We start from the raw sequence: 24,451 nt of genomic DNA on the forward strand, positions 1-24,451 counted from the left end.
AAATAAACCCACATAAATCCTCAGCATTTCTATATATTACTAACAAAGCTTAGCAGCAATAGATAGAAAGAGACATTCCATTTAAAGTTACTGTAGACACTATAAAATACTTGGGAGTCTATATGCCAAAACAAAATCAGGAATTATAAGAACACATTTACAATATAATTTTTACATAAATAAAATCAGATCTAAACAATTGGGAAAATATCAGTTGTTCATGGGTAGGCTGAGTTAATATAATATAAAGGACAATTCTACTGAATGAAATTACTTATTCACTGCCATATCAATCTAACTACCAAAATGTTATTTTTATGGAGCTAAAAACAAAAATAACAAAATTCACCTGGAAGAACAAAAGGTCCAGAATGTCAAGGAAATTAATAAAAAGAAATGCTAGGAAGATGACCCAGCTCTAGCAGATCTTAAACAGTATTATAAAGCATCAATCATCAAAATTACTTGGAACTGACTAAGAAATAGATCAGTGAAATAGGTTAGGTATGCCAACACAACAGTCAACAGCTATAGCAATCTACTATATGATAAACCCAAAGACTCCAGTCTTGGCCATAAGAACTTGATATTTAACAAAAGTTGCTGGGCACGCTGGAAAACAATATGACAGATCAACATCTTACACTCCATACCAAGATAAAAGTCAAAATGGGTACATGATTTAGATATAAACGCTGATATTATAGGCAAACTAGGAGAGCATGGAATAATTTACCTGTCAGATCTATGCAGAAGGTAAGAATTTATGATCAAATAAAAGATAAAGAACATTACAAAATGGAAATTGGATAATTTTGTTAACATTAATTTGAAAAGTTGTTACACAAACAAAGCCAAGGCAACCACAGTTAGAAGGGAAGAAGAAGAAAACTGGGGAACAATATTTACAAGTCATGTCTCTGATAAAGACTCCTTCTCTAAAATATATAGATCACTGAGGCAAATTTATAAGTATGAAAATCATTCCCCAACTGATGAATGTTCAAAGGATATCACCAGGCAGTTTTCAGAGGAAGAAATTAAAGCTATCTCTACTCAGAAAAAAAAAATGGTCTAAATCACTATTGATTAGAAAAATGCAAATCAAAATGACTCTAAAGTACCAGATCATACCTATCAGATTGGCTAAGATGACAAAACAGGAAAATGATAAATTTTGGAGAAGATGTGGGAAAACTGGAACACTAATGCATTGTTTGTGGAGTTGTGAACTGATCCAAACATTCTTGGGAGCAATTTAGAACTATGCCTAAAGAACTATAAAATTGTGCAATATTCTTTTACACAGCAATACCATTTCTACATCTAGATACCAGAGATCACAAAAACAGGAAAAATACCCATATGTACAAAAATACCTAAAGGCAGTTCTTTTAATGGTGGTAAAGAATTGGAAATTGAGAGGATATCTGTCAACTGGGGAATGGATGAAAAAGTTATATATTGTGTCATAAGAAATGGTGAGCAGGCAGATTTCAGAAAAACCTGGAAAGACTTATGTGAACTGATGTTGAGTGAAATTAGCAGAACCAGGAGAATATTGTACATAGTAACAACCACATTGTGGGATGACTGTCCTTGATCCAATTAGCCTTTCTCAGCAATGCAAGGATCTAAGACATCTCCAAAAGACTAACAATGGAAAATGCTATCCACATCCAGAGAAGGAACTTTGGAGTTTGAATGCAGATAAAAGCATACTATTTTCTATCCTTTTCTTTTGTTATTTTGATTTTTTTTTGCTTCTTTCCTGTTGTTCCTCCCATTAGTTCTAACTCTGTGACATCATGACTAATGTGAAAATATGTTTATTATGAATATATAAGTAGATCCTTTATCAGACAGTACACTGTTTTAGGGAGTGGGGGGGGGAGGATGAGGGAGAAAATTAAAAACTCAAAATCTTATGGATGTGAATATCAAAAAATTAAAAATAAATAAGCTTGGAAAAGATAGCATAATAAATGGAAAAAAAATTGTTAAAAAATTTCCTGAAGAAAACAACTCCCTAAAAGTAGCATTGGAAAAGAGGAGGTAAAAAAGCTAATTGAAGATAATTACAACTGGAGAAGTGGAAGCGAATGATTCTAGGAGACATCAAGGATCAATCCAATAAAACCAAAAGAATGAAAAACTAGGAGAAAATGTAAAATATTTCACTGGAAAAACAACCCATCTGGAAAATAAATCTAGGAGAGATGATGTAAGTATCATTGAAGTATCTGAAAGCCATAATCAAAAATAGGACCAGGCTATTATACTCATACATCATACTTATCTAAGAAAATTGCCCTGATATCCTGAAACCAGATGGTAAAGTACACATTGAGAGAATTTACTGATTAAACTTTGTAAAAAGATCCAAAAATTAAAAAAAAAAAACCTCCAAGGAGCATTGAAGCCAAATTCCAGAACTCCCGGGACAATTTAAAAATACTTCAGAGTTACAAAGAAACCATTCAAATATTGTAATCCATTGGGATTATACCAGATTTAGCAGCTCCAACATTAAAGGATCAGAGGTAGATAATGGAATAAGCTGTAAATTACTATACTCACCTTATTCACCTCCAAACAACCATAAAATAGCACCCCAGAACAAATTCTGAAATAGCGGAGGCAGTGGAAAGATGGGATAGTGTGGTCTTTTAGGCCAAGTAGACTTCGAGGATCTGCAAGAGAGGTCTATGTCATGGGGCGGCCAGGTAGCACAGCGAGTAAGAGCACCGGCTCCAGTGTTGAGAAGACCTGGAGATCGAATCCCGGGCTCAGACACTTAGCACCCACCCAGAAACACCTGGCCGTGTAACCTTGAGCAAGTTACTTAACCCCAATTGCTTAGGGGTGGCCATATGGCTCAGTGAGTAAGAGCACCGCCTCCAGTGTTGGGACGACCTGGAGATCGAATCCCGGGCTCAGACACTCAGCACCACACCCAGAAATAACTGGCCATGTAACCTTGACCCCGATTGCTTAAAAAAAAAAAAAGAAAAGAAAAAGAAAGGTCTATGTCACTTGGGGTAAAGGGCAACACAGTCCAAGAAAAGAAGCATCCCCGTAAGCAAGCAATAAGCCCCACCTCAGTAAACCAGCAGGAGAGCCTGAGCCCCAGGGTAGTGGAGCAGGCAAAGGCCATTACAGATTCCCCCATGTACCCCAGCATAGTCAAAAGGAACCAGTACCTTCAAGCTCTAAGAACCACTATGTGCTTCAGCATAACCTCGGGCAAACAGGCATCCTCTAGCTGACAGGCCTCCACGTGCTTCAACTCAGCTGGGGGGAACCAGGCATTATAATATGACAAGAAAATGGGCCGGATCTCCACATGCTTCAATATAGCCCTTGGAAGGAAGGAATCCTCCAGTGTGTAAAGTAGGCTAGACTTCCATGTGCTTCAGCAAAGCCCAGAACAAACACACACACTCAGGTGGCCAAACCTCCAGAGGACCCAGTGTCACCCCAGAGAAACATAGAAAAACCCCTAGACCTTAGCACATGCCAAAAAACCACCATTAGGACTCCAGTTCATTACCAGGTAAGCTGGTCTCCAGAAGTACCAGTCACCCCCCACCCCACCCTCTCAACATGGCACCAGATAAAAGGTTCTTCAGGAGGCTTCAGGGCAACAGCACAGTATCAATTAAATAATCAGGGCCTGCAGGAATTGGAACAAGAAGGCTAAGACAGTGTTGCTTCCACTGGGGAAGCTGAGATCAAATTTACAACTAAGTGGAGAACCCCAAAGATTAGCATTTCTCTAATTAATAGTGATTTAGAGCATTTTTATGACTATAAATAAGTTTAATTTCTTCCTCTGAAAACTACCTGTTCATATTCTTTGACCCTTTATCATTTGGGGAATGATTATATTTTTATAAATTCAAATCAAGTCCCAATATATTCTAGAAATGAGGCCTTTATCAGAGACACTGGTGGCAAAAATTATTTCCCAGTTTTTTGCTCCCCTTCTAAAACCTTGGTTGTATTGGCTTTGTTTGTGTAAAAACTTTTCAATTTAATGTAATATCCATTTTGCATTTTATAACGTTCTCTATCTCTTGTTTGGTCATAAATTCTTCCCTTCTCCATCGATCTGACAGGTAAACTATTCCTTACTCTCCTAGTTTACTTATAGTATCAGTCTTTATCTAAATTGTGTACCAATTTTGACTTTATCTTGGTGTAGGATGTAAAATGTTGGTCTATGCCTAGTTTCTGCCATACTATTTTCCAGTTTTCCCAACAGTTTTGTTAAATAGAGAGTTCCTATCCCAGAAGTTGGAGTCTTTGGATTTATTAGATAGTAGATTACTACAATCATTGACTGTTATGTTTTGCATACCTAACCTGCTCCACTGATCCACCACTCTATTTCTTAATAATAATATTCCTTCATTGTCTGTGGTACCTTTTAGCAGGATATAGTTCCCTTCCGTAGGTCTTTTATTTAGATCTATTTTTACTTTTGGTTTGTCTGAGATGAATATTGCTACCCCTGCTTTTTTTTTTTTCACTTCAGCTGAAGTATAACATTTTCTACTCCTGTCTTTTACCTTTACTCTGTGTGTATCTCTCTGCTTCAAATGTTTTGCTTATAAACAACATAATGTAGGATTATAGTTCTTAATCTATTCTGCTATCAGCTTCCATTTTATGGGAGAATTTATCCCATTCACTTTCACAGTTATGATTACTATCTGTGTGTTCTATCCTATTTCCCCCTATTTATGGTTTTCTTTCTCCTTTCTCCCTTTCCCTACTCACTAGAGTTTAGCTTTAGACCACTGCTTCCCTCAGTTTGCCCTCCTTTCTATCAACCCACTCCCTTTTCTTTCCCTTTACCTATACTACTTCTTCATTCCCTTCTATCCACCTCTTGTCTTTTGTTTCCCCTTTCCTCTCCTACTTCCTATAAGGTAAGTTAGATTTCTATATAGTTATTTTATTTTATGTTATGTTATTTTCTGATCATGTTACATTATATTATTTTCTGATTATGTTATTCCTTCTTTAAGGCAAATCTGATGAGAGTAAGGTTAAAACAATGCTTATCACCCTTCTTCCCCTCTACTGTAACAGGTTTTTGTGCCTTTTCACATGATATAATTTACCTTTGTTTGTATACTCCTTTACTCTTCTCCCAGCACAATCCCTCTTCACTTAATTTGTTTTTTTTATCGTCACATCAAAGTCAACATATATCCATGCCCTCTCTCTATACATATCCCTTTTAAATGGCATAATAACAATACAGTTCTCAAGAGACAGAAGTGTCATCTTCCCTTGTAGATATGTAAACAGTTTGCCCTTATTAATATGTTTTTGCTTTTTTTCTTTTCTGTTTACCTTTTTATGCCTCTAGAGTTTTCTATATGAACATCACATTTTCTATTGAGTTCTGGTCTTTTCACCATGAAGATTTGGAAGTCCCATATTTTGCTGAATGTTCATCTTCTCCCCTGCAAGATTATGCTCAGTTTTGCTGGGTGGTTAATCTTTGGTTGTAATCCAAGTTCCTTTGCCTTATGGAATATCATATTCCATGCCCTCTGAACTTTTAAAGTAGAAGCTGGGGAGAAGGCCTGGAAGTGGCCCTGGGGGAGGAGGGGCTGGCCTCCTGGACGGGGTCGTAGTAGCCGTGGCAGACCTTAGAGGGGGTCCGCACGATGGGCTTCGGCGCAGGTTTCGGACGGGAGGAAAGGCAAGGCCGGACGCCCGCGTGGCGAACGTCGCGGAGGAGCATCTCGGTCCCGTAATGGGACGCTCTGTGGAGCCTGTCCCGTCAGGGAGCCAGAAGGCAGACCTCGGGTGAGTGAGCCCTTATCCAGCTGCTCTGACCGCCGAGGAAGGGGAGCAGGGACGGAGGGGGAAGGGGAAAGCAGGGCGTGCTGGGAGCCCAGAAAGATAATGCAAAGGCCGCCGGGCTCCATCCCCCACCGAACGCAAAAATGGAGCCGGTGCCAAGACTGAGGATACAGGGGACACCAAAGAGTCAAGGACGTGGTGGAGACGGAGCTGGGAAGGGGTGCAGCGGGTCCGACCCCGGCTCCAGCTCCGGCAGGGGGTCTGGCACCTCCTTCTGCAGCACTTCCCCCCCCACCTCCACCCCCCAGCCCCAGCTGCAGCAGCTCCTCGGGGTCTCCTGGCCCCTCTCGGAGAAGGCATGACAGCAGGAGGCGCCTGCTCCAAAGCGAAGCCACCGAAAAGGGAAGCAAGAGACCGAGTCCTTCACCCAAACCCACTGGGAGTACACCTTGGAAGGCCTGCTAGGAATGTGACAGGATCACATCATGGGAATACGGGAAAATTAAAGTGATCCCTGTGCCCATGGAAAAATGCACCCTCATCTATCCGAAGGCCCTGGGGATGTGCAGTTGGAAAATCCAGATGAGGCTGAAGAGGCATCAAAGCGCCTGGATGGAGGGTCAGGAGATGACAGTGGCTGCAGTGCCTCTCCCTGGCCCAGGCCCCTACCCAGAAGGATGTTGCCCCCACCCTCGATGTGGCGTACATCACCCCACGCGTGAGAGGGTCCCGCTGCCCTAGGCTCGGGTCTCCTGTCCGCCCACGATCCCGCTCCAATTCTTCCCAATAAAGCAAGGCAGCTGTTCTCACTTTGTAACGTAAATATGATCGCTCACGATATTAAAGTATAAGTACTGGGGGTGGGGGAGAGAAAAATGGGAATCGAGCACTTGGCTGGCAAAGGTTTATTTAATGCATTGGATGTCTCCTTGCCCCTGAAGGCTTCTAAACAGCAAATTTGATTCATTTCTCTGGACTGATTTTTGGCTCACAGGAATATTTAAGGTTCAAGAACTGCAGCCTAAATAAGGCTCCCCTTTTTTTTTTTTCTGGCCCAAACAAAAAGCTCAGCTCTTAGCAACTTCTGAGAAAATCAGGAAACCAGCAGAGGCAAACCAAGCAAAACAGAGATCAAGCTGCTGAAGTTCTGCCCATGCCAAAATGGCAGCATTTTTTTTCCTTCTTACTAAATAAATTTTTCATAAGTAAAAAAAAAAAGTAGAAGCTGCAAGGTTTTACATAATCCCAACTTTGTGATAATTCAATTGTTTGTTTCTGGCTGCTTGCAGTATTTTCTCTTTGACTTGGTAATTTTGGAATTTGACTACACTATTCCTTGACATTTTCAGTCTGTGATATCTTTCAGGGAGTAATCGATGTATTCTTTCAATTACTATTTTACCATCTGGTTCTAGGACTTCAAAGTAATTTTCCTTGATTTCCTGAAAGACGCTGTCCAGGATTTTTTTTCATCATGGTTTTCAGGTAGACAAATACTTTTTAAACTATCTCTCATGCATCTATTTTCCAGGTCAGTCATTTTACTGATGAGGTATTTTATGTTTTCTTCTATTTTTTCTTTTCTTTTGTTTCTGTTCAACTGATTCTTGATATATCATAGAGACATTAGATTCCACTTGCCCAATTCTAAGTTTTCCCAAACTGTTTTCTTCTGTTAGTTTTTTTATCTCCTTTTCCACTTGGCTCATTTTACTTCTTATGGAATTCTCTTCAGTGAGTCTTTGTGTGTCCTTTTATATTTGGTCAGTTCTACTTTTTACGGACTTATTTTCTACAGTCAATTTTAGTCCTCACTTTTCTAAGCTATTGAATCTCTCTTGCATTTCTCTCATTTATTTTCTCAATTTTTCTTCTACCTCTCTTATTTGTCTTCTAAAATCCTTCTTGAGCTCTTCTAAGAAGGCTTTTTGGGTTTGGGATCAATTCATATTCCCCTTCAAGGTTTCAGATGTGGTATATTTATAATGTTGTCCTCTTCTGAATTTCTGCCTTGACCTTCCCTGTCCCCATAATAAGAATATATGGTCATTGTCCATTTCTGCTTTTTGCTCATGGTCTTTGTCTAATTCCTAGCTTTTAGAATTGAGCTCTCCTGATGAAGTGCAAGAGGCACTAACCTAATCCTTTTTTGCTAAAAGCCCAGGCCCTGGTCATTGGCTTTGTGTACTGGGGCCTCAGGTACTGGCAGCTGGAGCTAGTAGGGCTCTGGCAGCTTACCTGGTACTAAGCTAGGATCAGCAACACTGGAATTCTTGAGGTGGGGATGGGGAGTCTGATCCCTGGGGAACACCTGCTCACCTAATTCTTACACTCCAATGTTTGGCCTTGAACTTGAATGCCTGGCAGCCAGAAGTGTGTCATACTGGAGCGTGCCTCCTGGAGTTGGGCTTCCTGAAGTTGTGCTGAAGCACCGGAACATTTGGCTGCTGGAGAGAGAACTGGCACACATGGTGGTTTTCCAAGCTGATATCTACAGGTTCCCCTGCCTGTGCTAAGGCACTCAGGGGTTGCAGTGTTGCTACTGGCCTGCTCCAAAAACCTGCAGTTCAGGATCTCCCCCTGGTTTTTTGAGGTGAGGCTTACTGTTGGGTTACTGGGATGTCTCCCATGCTGTACTTCTTCCCCTCCCCCACAGTAAAGTGGAGATTTCCTGTTAATCCTACAAACTTCCTGGGCTATAAGACTGCTGTACCTGTCTTTCTGCTGTTTTTCTTGGGGTGATATTTTCTGGGCTTTCAGAGGTCAATAAGGGAGGGTGAGAGAGACTTATTTCTTATTCTGCCTTCTTGGCTCCTGGAAGCTGAACCACTTTATTTTCTTGCTTTTTTGTTTTGTTTGGGTTTGGTTTTGCAACACAGCTAATTTGGAAATTTATGCTTGCCTTCTCAATGGGTTGGGGAGGAGGGAGGGAGAGAGTTGCAACTCAGAATTCAATAAAATTAATGCTAAAAATTTATAATTAAAAAACATAAGCTAACATTACATGGGGAATACACTAGAATCCATTCTTTTAATATTAGGAGTAAAGCATATATATATATATATATATATATATCCATTATAAACTCTTTGGTTTACATCAAGAAATGCTACTTTTAGTAATAAGAAAAAAATAATTTGGAGGAAAGAGGAAACAAAATTGTAACTTTTCTGAAGATGATAATAATAGTCTATTTGGAGAACGTTAGAGAGATATTTAAAAATTAATCAATAAAATTGAACTCTAAGTGTATCAGGACCAAGAATTATCCCTTTCCCTACTCCCTTTGAGTGTTCCTTTATAGACTCTTCTATTTCCTTTTCTGAGATATTTGTTTGACTGTGTTAAAGGAAGTTCTGATGAAAGCAGTCTATCAATTTTGGGACAAAAATAAGGCACTCATAGATCACAAATAGTCAACAAAATGAACCTTATTTAGTCCTATTATATTAAGAACATCCAACAAAAATAGAGTGTCAAATATAATACTCACCCTCCTTTCCCTCATATGCAAACATGTCTGGTCAGTTGGACAGAGAAACTATGGTATCTCCATTGGTCTTCACATAGGCAAGTTATAGAGGCCCTGACTCTGTATGGGTGGATCTTTCTATAACCTTGGGTGTCTATGAAATAGGGTAAGGATAGACAAATCAGATATCAGTATCAGATTTGTTGTCTCTTAGGGACAATTAATCCCCATTTCTGGGAAATGGCTGCACACGGACCCTATCACATAGTATTATGTACATACACACATGCATTCATGCATGTATGTGTATATGCATGTATGTATGTATATATGTATGCATGTGTGTATACACAAAATTAATTTTATTGTTCTGTTTTTATATTGCCTCAGTTCCTTGAGGATGGGGACTGTCTTACTCGCTTATCTTTATTTTCCTAGGCCTTAGTACCCTGTCTGGCACATAATAAGCACTGTTTTACTCATTCTTCAGAAGCTTTACAAATGTTATGTATGGATGAAAGATACAGAAATATTTAAATCACAGTAGTTTTGTGCAGAAGTTATTGATTTGAAGAAATTTACTATTTTCACAAAAGGATCAAATGAAAAGAAGCATTTTTTTTTCTGCTATGACAATAATTGCTGACAATTACACAAACCCCCTTGTGGCAACTCCCTCTACCAATGTGAATAAGCAACTGTTCGGAAAGTTACAGGAATAACTAAGAATACTAAAAGGTTAAGTAACTAATCTACATTAATACAAGGTAAACTTGCAACTTGAACCCAGGTCTTCTAAACTCTCTGGCTCTTTCTCCATCCCCAAAGTCATGCTTCCTCTCTTGTAAACATACGGCGTTAAAATAATCCTCAAACTTTGGATCAAGAAGAAATTTTCCCACACAGCATTTTGGCAAAGACAGACAACTTCCCCTCCCCCCTTCTCCTTTACAGCCTTGAGTGGGGATAATTCATTAGGATCAGGTGGGTTGTATCCAGCAATGAATTTCTTGCAGTTGAAGAAGGCCAAGCAATCAGGGATCTCAGCTCTTCCCATTCTTTGGCACATATTCGATTTCCAAAATTCTACTCAACTTTTCCAAAGTACAAGTACTTTTTTTTTATTAACAACCTCTTAATAGTCAATTTTTTAAAGCTCTCTAAAACAAATTAGTCACTGCTAGATTGGTACCAAATATGCCAAATGTTAGACTACAGCGAAATTTTAAAGCTGAGTTACAAGACCCTTAAAACAATTTTCTAATCAAAATACAGACAGATACTTAGCTATGTCAAAACTGATAAAGCACAGCATTACACAAGGTTGACTGAGAAAAATTGTAGGCCCTAAAGAAACTGGAAATAGAAAAATCCCTGTATTGTAACCACTGTTAATCAGCCCAATCTGTACAGTGATAATATAGAGCTCAAGCCTTTTATGTCACAATCACATATGAAGGGAAATTTTTGAAGTTTCACATTTAGAAGATTAGTAATAGATTAGATTCAGGTTTGCAATATTGATAGTCTTATTATTATTTATAATATTTATGTATTATATAAATAAAATAAATAATTTATCATATAAATAAAATAAATAAAAATTATTATTATTAATAGTGATATCCTAATTACTACATAAGTGTTATCTATTAATCAGATTCACAATACAGGTCTATCTTCCCTGTTCTGCCCTCCCTTCAGTTGCTAATATCTCTCAAGTATTAAGCAGGCAAGACAAAAATAATATATTCCAACCAATTCCACTCTTGGGAGGAACACAATTAAGTTCAGGCTCTAATGACTGGGAGTTGACTGTTTATTTTTCTCCCTTTATTACTAAGGAAATTAGATAAAATTAACTATTGTGTTTCGTTAGATAGGGCAAGGAGGAAAGTAGATGTAAAAGTAAAAAGCAATATGTATTTTTTTCAATCATCCCCTTAAGATGGCTCAGATGTTTTTGCCTGTTTTGTTTGTTTTATATGTCTGATTTCATTAGAGGAGGCAACTCAGAAAAATCCCTCAGCAAAATTCTAATGGGATAGGCAAGTAGTATGCAATTCACAGATTTTGATCATTGCTCGGGCCAGAGGTGAAGTCATTTGGCCACTATCAGTCAGTTTCAGAATTTGACATAATATTCCTATGGATTTTTCTCATAGGATCTTTTTCAGATTGAGTGTTGGGTGTTTTCTATTTCTACTTTCCACCCTTGTTATAATGTGTGAGGACAATTGCTTTTTGTATTATTGTATCAAGATTCTTTTTTGATCACAGCTTTTGGGTAGTCCAATTATTTCTTATGTTTTCTCTTCTTGATCTCCAAGATCAGTTGTGTTTCTTAAGAGATGTTTCACATTCTCTTCTATTTTTCATTTTTTACATTTTTTTTACTATTTCTTGGTCTCATAATGTCCCTGGCTTCCCCTTGCCCAATTCTGATTTTCAAGGAGGCATTTTCTTCCTTAAGATTTTGGATCTATGTTTCTAATCAATTGATTTTCTTTTCATAATCTTGTTTTTCTTGTTCTTATTTTTATTTTTCGTTTCTCCTCAATCTTTCACATTTGATTTTTAAAGTATTTTTTAAGTTCTTCTATGAATTCTTTTTGAGAAGGTGACTATTTAACTTCAGTATCCTTCTCTGAAGACAAATCCCAGTCTTCTCTATTCCCATGGTAACTCTCTGTGGCTGAACTCTTTCTCATTTGCCTGTCCATTTCTTTTTCATTTGTAGTAGCTTAATTTTTATAATCACCTCTAGTCCTGGGGTATTAGGGATGGTGCCTCTGTCCTCAGATCCTCCTTCAGTTGTCCCCTTTTGCCTGGAACTAGTACCAAGACTTCCAGCCTCCTGTAAGTGCCTATAGCCAGCAGCTGCTTATGCAAATCACCAGGCATGTGATTCCTCCTCACCCCTGCCACATTACTGCAGCACAGCTGGGTCTAGAGTTCCTTGTCAGCAGAGGTTCTTTTGAGTTTCCCTGGTTCAGATGCCCAACACCCCTCACTGTCTGAGAGTAAAAGTTCCTATGGCTGGGGCCAAGGGAGTCTCCCAAACTAGCTAATCTCAGGGGCTTGCTGCTTATTGTTTAAAGGGACCTAGGACCTAGACTGGAGGTGTTTGCTCTTTACAGGGACCAAACCTCATCCTAGGACTTTTCTTTAGTTATTATCTGATTGTCCCAGGAGGACCCCTGTTTGGTCCCTACTCTTATTTATTTTTACTGCTGTATGTTTGCCCTGAAGCACTATTTCATCTCTTTTTAATGGGGGAAAATCTTGAGTTTGCAATTTTTTTCACTTACTCCAACATCTTCTGAGAATCCTCTCCCCTGTGTTTTGTGTCTTCAGTCACCATAATAGCTCATTATAATTGAGTTCTTTTTTTGTTGTTGTTTTTGTTTCTCCATTCCTCCAGGTTACTTCCTGACTTTGGATTTGATATTGGGATGAATTCTGTCATACTTCTGGATGGAAAGTTTAATAAGGTGGTCCTTCTGCTTCTTTCTTGGGGTATTAAGTACTTTGTGACCTCTCAGGATCTCAGGGTCAAACTGGGGAATTGCAAGCATTCAGTGCTTCCAGAGTGGTTTAAACCTGGGCAATGTCTGACTATGGCTCTTATGATCTGTAGTAAGCTCCCAACCTAGATTTGGCCATGAGTAAGTAACAGAGTGCTCCTGGACTCAGCCTGCTGGAGAACTCTGTTGGTTCAGAACAGCACAACTGTAGGTTCCTCTTTGGTTTGATATTTCTACCCTGTTTATTTCTTGTAGGTTCCTCTTTGGTTTGATATTCCTGTCCTGTTTATTTTTCAGACGGCTGGGTTAAGACTCTGAAATTATAGCTTAAAGAGAGCAAGGCTCACTTATCTTCTTATGAGGAAGTGATAGCACCTCAGCTAAGGACTCCAGTTGAATTCCAGAAGTTCTTAGCAGAGAGAATTTCCATAACCATGTGGAGTACTGTCTGGCAGACACTAAATATCATGTGTTTTGCTCCCAAATAAAACCAGCGTGACAAGTAAAAGTAAAAACATCTATGAACACTCATAATCAATAGTTTGTTTTTTGTTTTTTTTTTTTGAGTGGATATTAACTAAAGAGTATTGTAGGGCTGGCTTAACTTTTCTGGCCATTTCACATGTGAAAGGGAAGTTCTGAAGAACTTATACCAACAATACTTTTTGGAGAATTCCATTCAGAGTAGTTAATTTTTTTAAGTTTTTACACTCAAAGAGGTAAATAATTAAATAGAAATCGTGACTATTCAAAATGACTTGATACCTAAAGGCTATGGGTAAAAAAAAAGCATATTAGTTAAAGAATGTCATACAAACAAGGACTATAAAAATGTCCATGACAGCAAAACTTAATTGACCATATAATAACTATTCAGGCAGATACAAATAGGTGAAAGACCTGTCAGTATATGAAAATCCTGATATAGGAACTCTCCACATAAGCAGACTGTGCACACACAGTAAGTAATTTACTTAAGCAAATGTCAAAGGTATGATTTAAACCAAAGTGTAAATCTAAGTCCAGCACCCTATCTTCTCTGCTAAGCTGCTTCTCTTCCAAGTTTACTATTGATAAATATTTTAATATAATAAGCTTTCATTAAGTTTTCAAAGAATTGTTTGATAGAATATTGACAAATAAGGACAATGATCAATGAAATAACATAGTCATAAGCTAAAAGAGTCATAGTAGTTTGTACAAAGTAGAAATGGGTTTTTTCCTTCTAAGCACCAAGGAGGAAGTGGAGGAAGAGAAATAAGAGTGGAAGAGCAGATAGCATCAGTGAAATCCTTCCTGATATTCCCAAATGCTAGGGCATTCCCCTCAAAATTCTACATTGTACATATGAAAGGTAACATGGCATAGTGAATAAAGAGTTGTCCCCTGAGCTAAGAAGAACCAACCAGAACATAATGGCTGTGTGGACATGGGCAAGTCACTTAACCTCTGATGACTCTAGGTAATTCTCTAAAATTAAAAGTTTGAAATAAGGTTCAAACTTGAAAACATAGAGGCAGTTTTCCTACTGAGGAGTTCCTTAGTCAGAGGATGGTAATACCACTTTGCTGGCACACATGCTCCCCATACCAATGAAATCACAAGTCACTATTCCTAACCAGCAGGTGTATATAGCAAGGTTTGGAGGTTAAGGTACAAAGTGAAACAAAGTGAGAGGAAAAATAAATTCTCATTTATTTCCTTCTTCCAATTAAATAGGTGTTAGTACTCTTCTGGATCACATATTTGGGCAATGGGTATTTTGGGTAGTCCCAGAATATGGTTTTTCCTTAATCCCCTGGCTGAAGCAAAGAACTTACTTTTTAGTCTAGAGTAAATCGACCCTGTTTCACTTGGTTGTATTTCTGATATTTCAGGAGCTTATATAATACAAATGTTAGTAATAAAAATTTGAAACATAAGTTTTTCTCACAGTAAGCTCAGAGACCCCAATTTTAGTTTTGATGTTTAGTTATTCAGTCCTGGCATTTTTTGAACCCCATGAACACCAGGCCCTTCTATCCTACATTATCTTCTGAAGTCTGTCCACGTCCACATTTGTTGCTTCCATGGCACTATTTATCCATCTCATCCTCTGTTGTTTCCTTTTACATTTGCCTTTAATCTTTTCTAACATCAGGTTCTTTTCCAAAGATTCCTATCTTTTCATTATGTAGCCAAAGCACTTGAGTTTCAGTTTCAGTAGTTGACCTTCCAGTGAAAAATCAGAATTAATTTCTTTAAGTATTGACTGATTTGATCTCATTGCTGGTTGTTCAAGGTTGTTCAAAAGTATTCTCTAGCATCACACTTTGAAAGTGTTGACTCTGTGGCCTCAGCTTTCCTTATAGCCCAGCTCTCACAATGATACATAACTACAGGAAACATCATAGCTTTGACTATCTATATGGACCTTTATTGACAAGGTAATGTTTCTGCTTTTTATTGACCTTTATTGACAAGGTAATGTTTCTGCTTTGTAGTATGCTGTCTATATCTGCCATTCCTTTCCTTCCAAGGATCAAATCATGGCTACTGTTGCCATCTGCAGTGATATTTCAGCTCAACAATATATCTAACAATGCTTCCATTTCTTCTTCTTTTTGCCAGGAAGTGATGGGACTAGTTGCCAAGTTCTTAGTTATTTTTTCTTTATGTTAAGCTTCAAAGCCAAATTTAAAACTCTTTTTTTCACCTTCATCAAGAGACTTCTTAATTCTTCACTTTGTGCCAGGAGAGTGGTATCATCAGCATATGAGATTGTTGATATTTCTCCCAGCAACCTTAATTACAGCTTTTGATTCATCCAGTCTGGTACCCTGCATATAGGTTATACAAATAAAATGACAAGATGCAGCCTTATCATACTTGTTTCCCATTGTCAAACAATAAGTTGTTCCGTGTTTGCTTCTAAATGTTACTTCCTGACCCTCTTCCTCAGGGGACAAGATGATCTTGTACTCTTATCTCTTCGAGGACTTGTCACATTTTGTTGTGATATATAGAGTTAAAGGCATTGGTACAGTTAATGAAGCAAAAGCTGATGTTTTTCCAAAACTCCCTTGCTTTCTCCACAACCCAGCAAATGTTGGCAGTCTGGTCTCTAGTTCCTCTGCCTCTCTTAAAATCAGCCTCTTGCGCTGGTAATTCTCAGTTCACATACTGATAACATCTAACCTTGCTAACATGCAAAATAAGAGCAAATGTTCAGTAATCTGAACATTCCTCGGCATTTCCCATATTTAGGATTGGGATGTAAACTGATCTTTTCCAATATAGTTGCTACTGTTGAGTTTTTCAAATTTGCTGGCATATGGAGTATAGCCCTTCAACAACATCACCTTTTAGGATTTTAAATAGATCAACTGGAATTCTGTCACCTCCACCAGCATTACCAATAGCAATATTTTTGAAGACCAACTTAACTTCATTCTCCAGAATGTCTGCTTTTAGATTAGTAACCATTATGGTAATTGGTGATTTTAAGACCTTTCTTTTATAGCTGTTCTGTTTATTCTTGCCACTTCTTAATCTCTTTTACTTCTGTTAAGTCCCTACAAGCTTGTATCATGCCCATTTTTTTCATGAAATGTTTGCTTGATATCTCTAATTTTCTTGAAGAGATCTCTTCTCTTTCTAATTTTATTGCTTTCTTCTATTTCTGTGCATTGCTTGTTTAAGAGAACCATTTTATCTCTACTTGCTATTTTGCATAATTCAGCATTCAGTTCTTCATACCTCTTCCCTTCTTTCTCATTCTCACTTCTTCTTTCTTCAGCTATTTGTAAAGCTTCATCAGAAAATCATTCTGCTTTCTTACTCTTTCTGAGATACATTTTTATTACTCCCTTCTATACAGTACTGCTAACTTCTGATCAGTTTTTCAGGCACTCTACCAGATTTCATCCCTTACATTTATTCATAATTTCTACTTCATGTTCATAAAGGATGTTATTTAGTTCACACTTAGATGATCTGTTGTTTCCATCCATGATCTGAGCAACAGTCAGTTCTAGGTAATGCTTGACTGCATAGAGTGTCTCCACTTTTGAATACAAAGCATATAACCAAGTTGATTTTGATAACAACTATCTAGTGATGTCCATATGCAGTGTCATCTTTTGAGTTGTTGAATAAGAGTGTCTACCATTACCAGTTAGTTATCTTGACAAAACTCTATTAGTCTTTTCTATTCCAAGATCAAAATTGTCTATTATTCCAATTACATTATGATTTCCTGCTTCAGCATTCCAATCCCCCATGATGTTTTGTATATTCCTTATGTTGAAACATATATTGGATCCCTTTGTCCTAGTTAAATTCTGCATTTTCCAAGTTAATCACTAGTAGTTTCTATTCCTCTTTCTTACTGCAATTAGAACACATACGAAACAGTTATTATAAAAGACATTTTTAGATAACTTAAAAAGGAATAAAATTAAATAAGGTAATACAGCATATAGAAGTGTTATGTTCAGTCATTCAATTGTGACTAACTGGTATGTCCCCAGTCGGAAGGGAAGGAAAGGGAAGAGAAGAGAAAGGTAGGGAAGGGGATAACTCCAAAAGACTAACGTTGGAAAAGGCTGTCCATATACAGAAAAAGAACTCTGAATTCTGAATGCAGATGGAAATATATTATTTGCTCTTCTTTATTGTGGTTCCTCCCATTAGTACTTTACATCATGATCAGTGTGAAAATACATTTAGTATGAATGTATAAGGAGAGCCTATATCAGATTGCACACCATCTTGGGGAGGGGAAAGGAGAAAGGGGTGGAGAAAATTCAAAATCTTATGGAAGTGAATGCTAAAAACTAAAAATTAATTAACAATAATAAAAACTAAGAGATTCTAAGGTTAAAAAATAGAAAAATTATCACCAATTTGTTCTTAGATAGAGTCTATACTTCTATTAATATATGCCAAGATCATATTAGCTTTGGAGGCTGTGGTATGACATGGTTAAATTATATTACAATCTGGTGAAAACCTCCATTATTTTTCATGCAAATTGTGTTTTAATTAAGTTTCCATTTTGTGAAGTTTATTTTTGAATTCAAGTCTGAAATCTCTATTAAATTCTGATTATTTTATTAGTATTTTTTAAACAGAAGACAGAAGGTAGAGGTATAAATTGACTTTGAGGTGATGATATAAAAAAATTAAAGGTAAAAAAATATACAGTGGAAGAAGGGAGAAGGAGGAGGCAGAATAGGGTAAAATGCATAAAGAAGCACAACAGTCCTATTAAAATAGAGTAAAAGAAGGAAGACAAAGTCAATGTAACCAAGATGAGAAGGGAAGCAGAAAACTGTGAAAGAATTTTTGCAACCAGTGTCTCTGATAAGGGCCTCATTTCTAAAATATACAGATAACTGAGTCAAATCTGTAAGAAAAAGTGGTCAAAGGATATCAACAGGCAGTTTTCAGAGGAAGAAATTAAGGATATCTATAATCACATGGAAAAATGGGATTAATCACTATTAATTAGAGAAATGCAAATCAAAACAATTCTTAGGTACCACATCTCACCTGTCAGATTGGCTAACATGAAAAAATAAGAAAATTATTAATACTGGAGAAGATGTGGGAAAATTGGAACACTAATACATCTTTGGTGGACCTGCAACCTGACCCAGCAATTCTAAAGAGCAATCTGGAACTATGCCCAAAAGGACATAAAAATGTGTATACCCTTTGACCCAGCAATACCACTTCTAGGGTTGTATCCCAAAGAGATCACACAAGTGGGAAAGGGGCCCATATGAAAAAAAATATTTATGGCAGCTCTTTCTGTGGTGGCAACGAACTGGTAATCAAGGGGATGCCCTTCAGTGGGGGAAGGGCTAAACAAGTGTGGTATATGAATGTAATGAATACTATTGTGCTATAAGAAATGAGGAGCAGACAGATTCCATATTAATTTAGAAAGACTTATATGAACTGATGCTGAGTGAGGGGAGAAGAACCAGCAGAACATTGTACCCAATTACAGACATACTGTAACTGTGATGACTAACATCACATATACTTGGCTCTTCTCTTTCATTTGAGATCTAAGACAAATCTAAAATATTCATGATTGAAAAGGCTATCCACATCCACTGAAAGAATTATGGAGTCTGAATGCAGATTGAAGGAAACTATTTACTCTCCCTCTTTTTTTGTTTTGTTTCTTCTCTCTCATGCTTTATTGCATTGGATATAATTCTTCTTTACAACTGACTATACTGAAAATATGTGGGGGTGTAGCCAAGATGGCAGCATAAAATGCAGGAAAACTACATAGGCTCCTCCCAAAACCACCTCAAATACCTATAAAACATGACTCTAAACACATTTTAGAGTTGCAGAACCCACAAAGCATCAGAGAGAAACAAATCTCCCTCTGAAGGCAGCCTGGTAGGCTGGCAGGAAGAGTCCATCAGAGAACACTGGGTGCAGAGCCCAGCCCCACTTGTGATTTTAGCCCCAGAGCAACCCTGACCAGCAGGGGATAGAGTGGACTTAAAGAGAGTGGATCAGCAGCAGCTATGGAAGTTTCCAGAATTATCAACCCATAAATGCCAAAGGCAAAGTAAAATGTCAGTGTAGAACTCTGATGGAACTGGGTGGGGACAGAGGTGCAGTCCGGCCTCTGCCCCTGGAGTGAGAAGCAGCTCCATGAGGCTGCTTCAGAGCTCTTAGCCTGCAAATCATAGTGGGGAAAAGAGACCATTCAGAGGGTAATTGGTCTTGCTTTAACCTGCTTGGATCTGGATCACAGTCTTGGGTGATTATCCTGAGGTGTGTGACCAGTGAGCCAGAGCATGTGGTGGCTGTGGAGATAACAACATCTTAATAGCTCTGGCAGCTGTGAAAACTCCAGCAATATGGGACAAAGCTCTCCCCTCTTGAAGCAGACTTCTACTGTGGCAAAGAGCTCAAAAGTAAAATAATCGAGTGGCAACATGAGCAAGCAAAGGAAGCAAAACAAGCATGACAATCCAACTTTAGATTCCTTTTTTGGGGACAAAAAGGATCAAAGCATGGAACAGAAGGGAGACAACAAAGTCAACTCCTTGACTAAAAGTTTCAAAGAAAAATATGAACTGATTACAGGACATGAGGGAGATCAAGAAGGATTCTGAAAATCAAGTAGGGGAAGTGGAGGAAAAATTGGGAAGAAAAATGAGAATGATGCAAGAACATTATGAAAACAGAGTCAACAAACTGACTGAAGAAAATAACACCTTAAAAATACACTAACTCAAATGGCCAAAGAGGCTCAAAAAGCCAATGAAGAGAAGAATGCCTTTAAAAGCCAAATTTGCCAGATAGAAAAAGAATTTCAAAAGCTCACTAAAGGGAATGATTCCTTCAGAATTAGATTGGAGCAAATGGAAGCTAATGACTTTATGAGAAATCAAGATACTAATAAAGAAATCCATAAAATGAAAAAATAGAAGCAATGTGAAATATGGGAAAAACCACTGACCTGGAAAATACATCCAGGAGACATAATTTAAAAATTATTGGACTACCTGAAAGCCATGATCAAACAAAGAACCTAGAAAACATCCTCCAAGAAATTCTCAAGGAAAAATGCTCTGATATTTTAGAACCAGACATCAAAATAAAAATTGAAAGAATTCACCGATCACCTCTTGAAAATATCCCCAAAAGAAAACTCCTAGGAATATTATAGCCAGGTTCCGGAGTTCCCAGATCAAGAAGAAAATATTACAAACAACCAAGAATAAACAATTCAAATACTGTGGAAACACAATCAGGATAACATAGGATTTGTAAGCTCTACATTAAGGGATAAAAAAAGGGGTAGAATGATATTTTGGAGATCAAAGGAGCTATGATTAAAAGCAAGAATCACCTACCCAGCAAAACTGAGTATCATATTTCAGGGGAAAATATGGTCATTCCATGAAATAGAGGACTTTCAAGAATTCTTGATGAAAAAAATAGAGTTGAATAGACAATAGGACATTCAAATATAAGAAGCAAAAGAAACATGATAAGGTAAACAGGGAAAAGAAATCATAAGGGACTTATCAAAGTTGAACTATTTAACATGCCAACATGGAAAAACAATAATTGTAACTTATGAAACTTTTCTCAGTATGAGGAGAGTTGAAGGGAATATAAATGTGTGTGTGTGTATACACACACACACACACATATGTATCAATATATATGTACACACAAATATGTGTATATAGGAGGGTATGAATATATATGTGAGTTTGTGTGTGTATATATATATATATGTGTGTGTGTGTGTGTGTGTGTACAGGTATACATAAACAGAGGGCACAGGAACAATTGAAGAGGAAGGGATGATATTTAAATTATGAAACTGAGAGGTAAGAGGAAAATAATGAGAGGAGATGGGGAGAGACAGAACGGGTTAAACTAGCTCATACAGAAGAGGCAAGGGATAACTGTTACTATGGAGGGAAAGAACAGGAAGACAAAAGGAAATGGGTCAACATTACACTCAATGAATTTGTCTTAAGGAAGGAATGATATACACACTAAATTGGATACCTTGCCCTACTAGAGAGTAGGGGGGAAGTGGATGAGAGGGGGGATGATGGAGGTAAGGGCAGGTTGGGGGGAAGGGTAGTTAGAAGCATGCATTTTTTAAAAGGGATAGGGTCAAAGTAAAGAATACAACAATGGAGGGCGAGATAGAATGGAGGGAAATATAGTCAGTTTTTCACAATATATCCACAATGGAAATGTTTTGTATAACTACACATGTACAACCTATGTTGAATTTCTTATCTTCCCAGTATGGGTAGTTGATGAGGGAGGAAGGGAAAGAATCAGAAATTCAAAGTTTTAAAAGCAAATGTTTAAAAAATTATTATCGTTATTATTATTATTATTATGATCATTAATAATATTATTATTTTTATATGCAACTGGGAAATAAGATATACAGGCACTGGGGTATGGAAATCTATCTTCCTTACCATATAGTCAGAGGGGGCATGGGCCAGGATAAAGGAGAGAGCAGAGTGGGATAGGGGGTATACAATGAGATCACTGTTTTGGGGTGGTGGCTAGTGGAAAAACAGGGAGAAAATTTGTAACTCAAAAGCTTGTGGAAATGAATGATATAAATTTAAAATAAACAAAATTTAATTTAAAAAATATGTTTAGGTAGAAACAGGACTTCCATGGGGCTCTGGCTTCCACCTCCTCCAATTCATGAAAAAGGTGACTCTGAACAAACTTTGGAGCTAAAGAACCCACAAAATGACACAGAGAAGCTAAGCTCCTGCTGAGGACAGCCTGGCAGGGTGGTAGGAAGCAGCAAGCAGAGCACTCTGGGAGCTGACCCAAGCCCCGCTCAAGCCAGAGGCATTAGCCTCATGGCAGCCACAGCCAGAAACTGGCTGGAGGGACTTCAGATCACCAGCAGCTGTGGGGGCTTTCAGAATTATCAACACATAGATGCTAAAGACAAAGCGAGCGGTCAGTGCAGTATGGATTTTGGGATCTGGTCATTTGGGAGTGGGGTTGGCCTTTGCCCCTTGGAGGGAGAAGCTGCATGCAGCAGCCATGCAGCCCACTGCCATGTGGCATTTTCAATTCCTGGCCTGCAGATTGTAGGGGTACCAAGAGACGAGTATGAGGGATAATAACTCTTGCTTTAAACTGCTTGGAGATGGATTGCAGTCAAGGGTGAAGGTCCTGTAGTATGTAACCAGCTTGCCAGGGCGTGTGGAGGCCACCCAACTAATACCTTCGGCAGCTGAGAAAACCCCTGCTATTGGGACACAGCTCCCCTGTCTGGTGGCAGAATCCTACATGGCAAAAAGTCCAAAACTCAAGTAATTGAGTGGCAAAATGAGCAAACAAGTGAATCAAAGCAAGCAGAGAAACCAAATTTTACACTCCTATTTTGAGGAGAAAAAGGATCAAAGCATGGAATAGGAGGAAGACAGTGAAGTTAGAACTCCTGCATCAAAAGCTTCTAAGAAAAATACAAGCTGGTTATAGGCCATAGAGGACCTTAAGAAGGATTTTGAAAACCAAATAAGAGAAGTGGAGGAAAAACTGGGAAGAGAAATGAGAATGATGCAAGAAAATTATGAAATGAGAGTCAACAACCTGACTGACGAAAATAACACCTTAAAAATAGACTAATTCAAATGGCAAGGCAATAAGGAGAAGAATGCCTTAAAAAGCTGAATTTGCCAAATAGAAAAAGAATCTCAAAAGCCTACTGAAGAGAATCATTCTTTCAGAATTAGATTGGAGCAAATGGAAGCTAGTGACTTTATGAGAAATCAAGATACTATTAAAAGGATCCAAACAAATGATAAAAATAGAAGGCAATGCAAAATATCTCATTGGGAAAACCACTGACCTGGAAAATGGATCCAGGAGAGATAATTTAAAAATTACTGGACTACCTGAAAGCCATGATCAAAAAAAAAATGTAGAAATCATCCTTCAAGAAATTCTCAAGGAAAACTGCCCTTATGTTTTAGAAGCAGAAGGCAAAACAGAGGTTGAAAGAATCCACTGATCACCTCCTGAAAAAGATCCCAAAGAGAAAACTCCCAGGAATATTATAGCCAGGTTCCGGAGTTCCCAGATCAAGAAGAAAATATTACAAGCAGCCAGGCAGAAACAATTTGAATATCGTGGAAACACAATCAGGATAACTCAGGATATGGCAGCTTCTCCACTGTGGGACTTGAAGGCCTTGGAATATGATATTCTGGAGGTCAAACAATCAAAACTGAGTATCATGTTTCAGAGGAAAATAAGGACATTCTGTGGAATAGAGGACTTTCAAGCATCTTAATAATAAAGCCAGAGTTGAATATAAAATTTCACCTTCAGATTCAAGAAGCAAGGCAAGCATGATAAGGTAAACAGGGAAAAGAAATTATAACGAACTTATCAAAGTTGAACTATTTCCATCCCTACATGGAAAAACAATAATTGTTACTTATGAAACTTTTCTCAGTATGAGAATAGTCAAAGGGAATAGAAATGTGGATGTATACACACACATATGTATGTATATGTATATATATACATATATATATGTCTATATGGGAGGCTATATGGGCATATGGATGCATATGTTAATGTGTGTATATAAGTGTACAGGAATACATAGATAGAGGGCACAGGACAAATTTGAAAGGAAGGGATGATATTTAAAAGGTGAAATTGAGAGGTGAGAGAGGAATATAATAAGAGCAGATGGGGAGAGACAGAATGAGGTAAACTATCTCATATAGAAGAGGCAAGGGAAAATAGTTACAATGGAGGGGAAGAACAGGAAGGCAAAAGGGAATGGGCAACCTTATTCTCATTGAATCTGGCTTAGGGAGGGAATGGCATACACACTAAATAGGGTATCTCACCCTACAGGAGAGTAAGTGGGAAGGGGATGAGGGTGGATGATGGAAGGGAGGGCAGGCTGGGGGGAAGGAAGTTGGAACCACCCACTTTTGAAAAGGGACAGGATCAAAGTAGAGAATAGAAGAAGTGGGAGGTGGGATAGGAGGGAGGGGTATATAGTCAGTCTTCTACAATATATCCACTATGGAAATGTTTTGCATAGTTACACAGGTAAAACCTATATTGAATTGC

The 24,451-nt window shown here is 38.0% G+C and overlaps 1 protein-coding gene and 1 pseudogene across 5 annotated transcripts in view; one reads left to right on the forward strand and one right to left on the reverse strand.

Annotated features, from left to right (window-relative positions):
- CCDC91 (coiled-coil domain containing 91) overlaps positions 1-24,451 on the reverse strand; it is a 662,757-nt gene that overhangs the window by 252,324 nt on the left and 385,982 nt on the right. The window lies entirely within an intron of this gene.
- LOC138166319 (RNA-binding protein with serine-rich domain 1-like) lies at positions 5,970-6,616 on the forward strand (annotated as a pseudogene).

The sequence above is a fragment of the Petaurus breviceps genome, unplaced genomic scaffold, assembly GCF_028583685.1.
Source record: "Petaurus breviceps papuanus isolate PSGF00001 unplaced genomic scaffold, PetGlider_PUasm1.0 221, whole genome shotgun sequence".
NCBI lineage: Eukaryota > Metazoa > Chordata > Mammalia > Diprotodontia > Petauridae > Petaurus > Petaurus breviceps.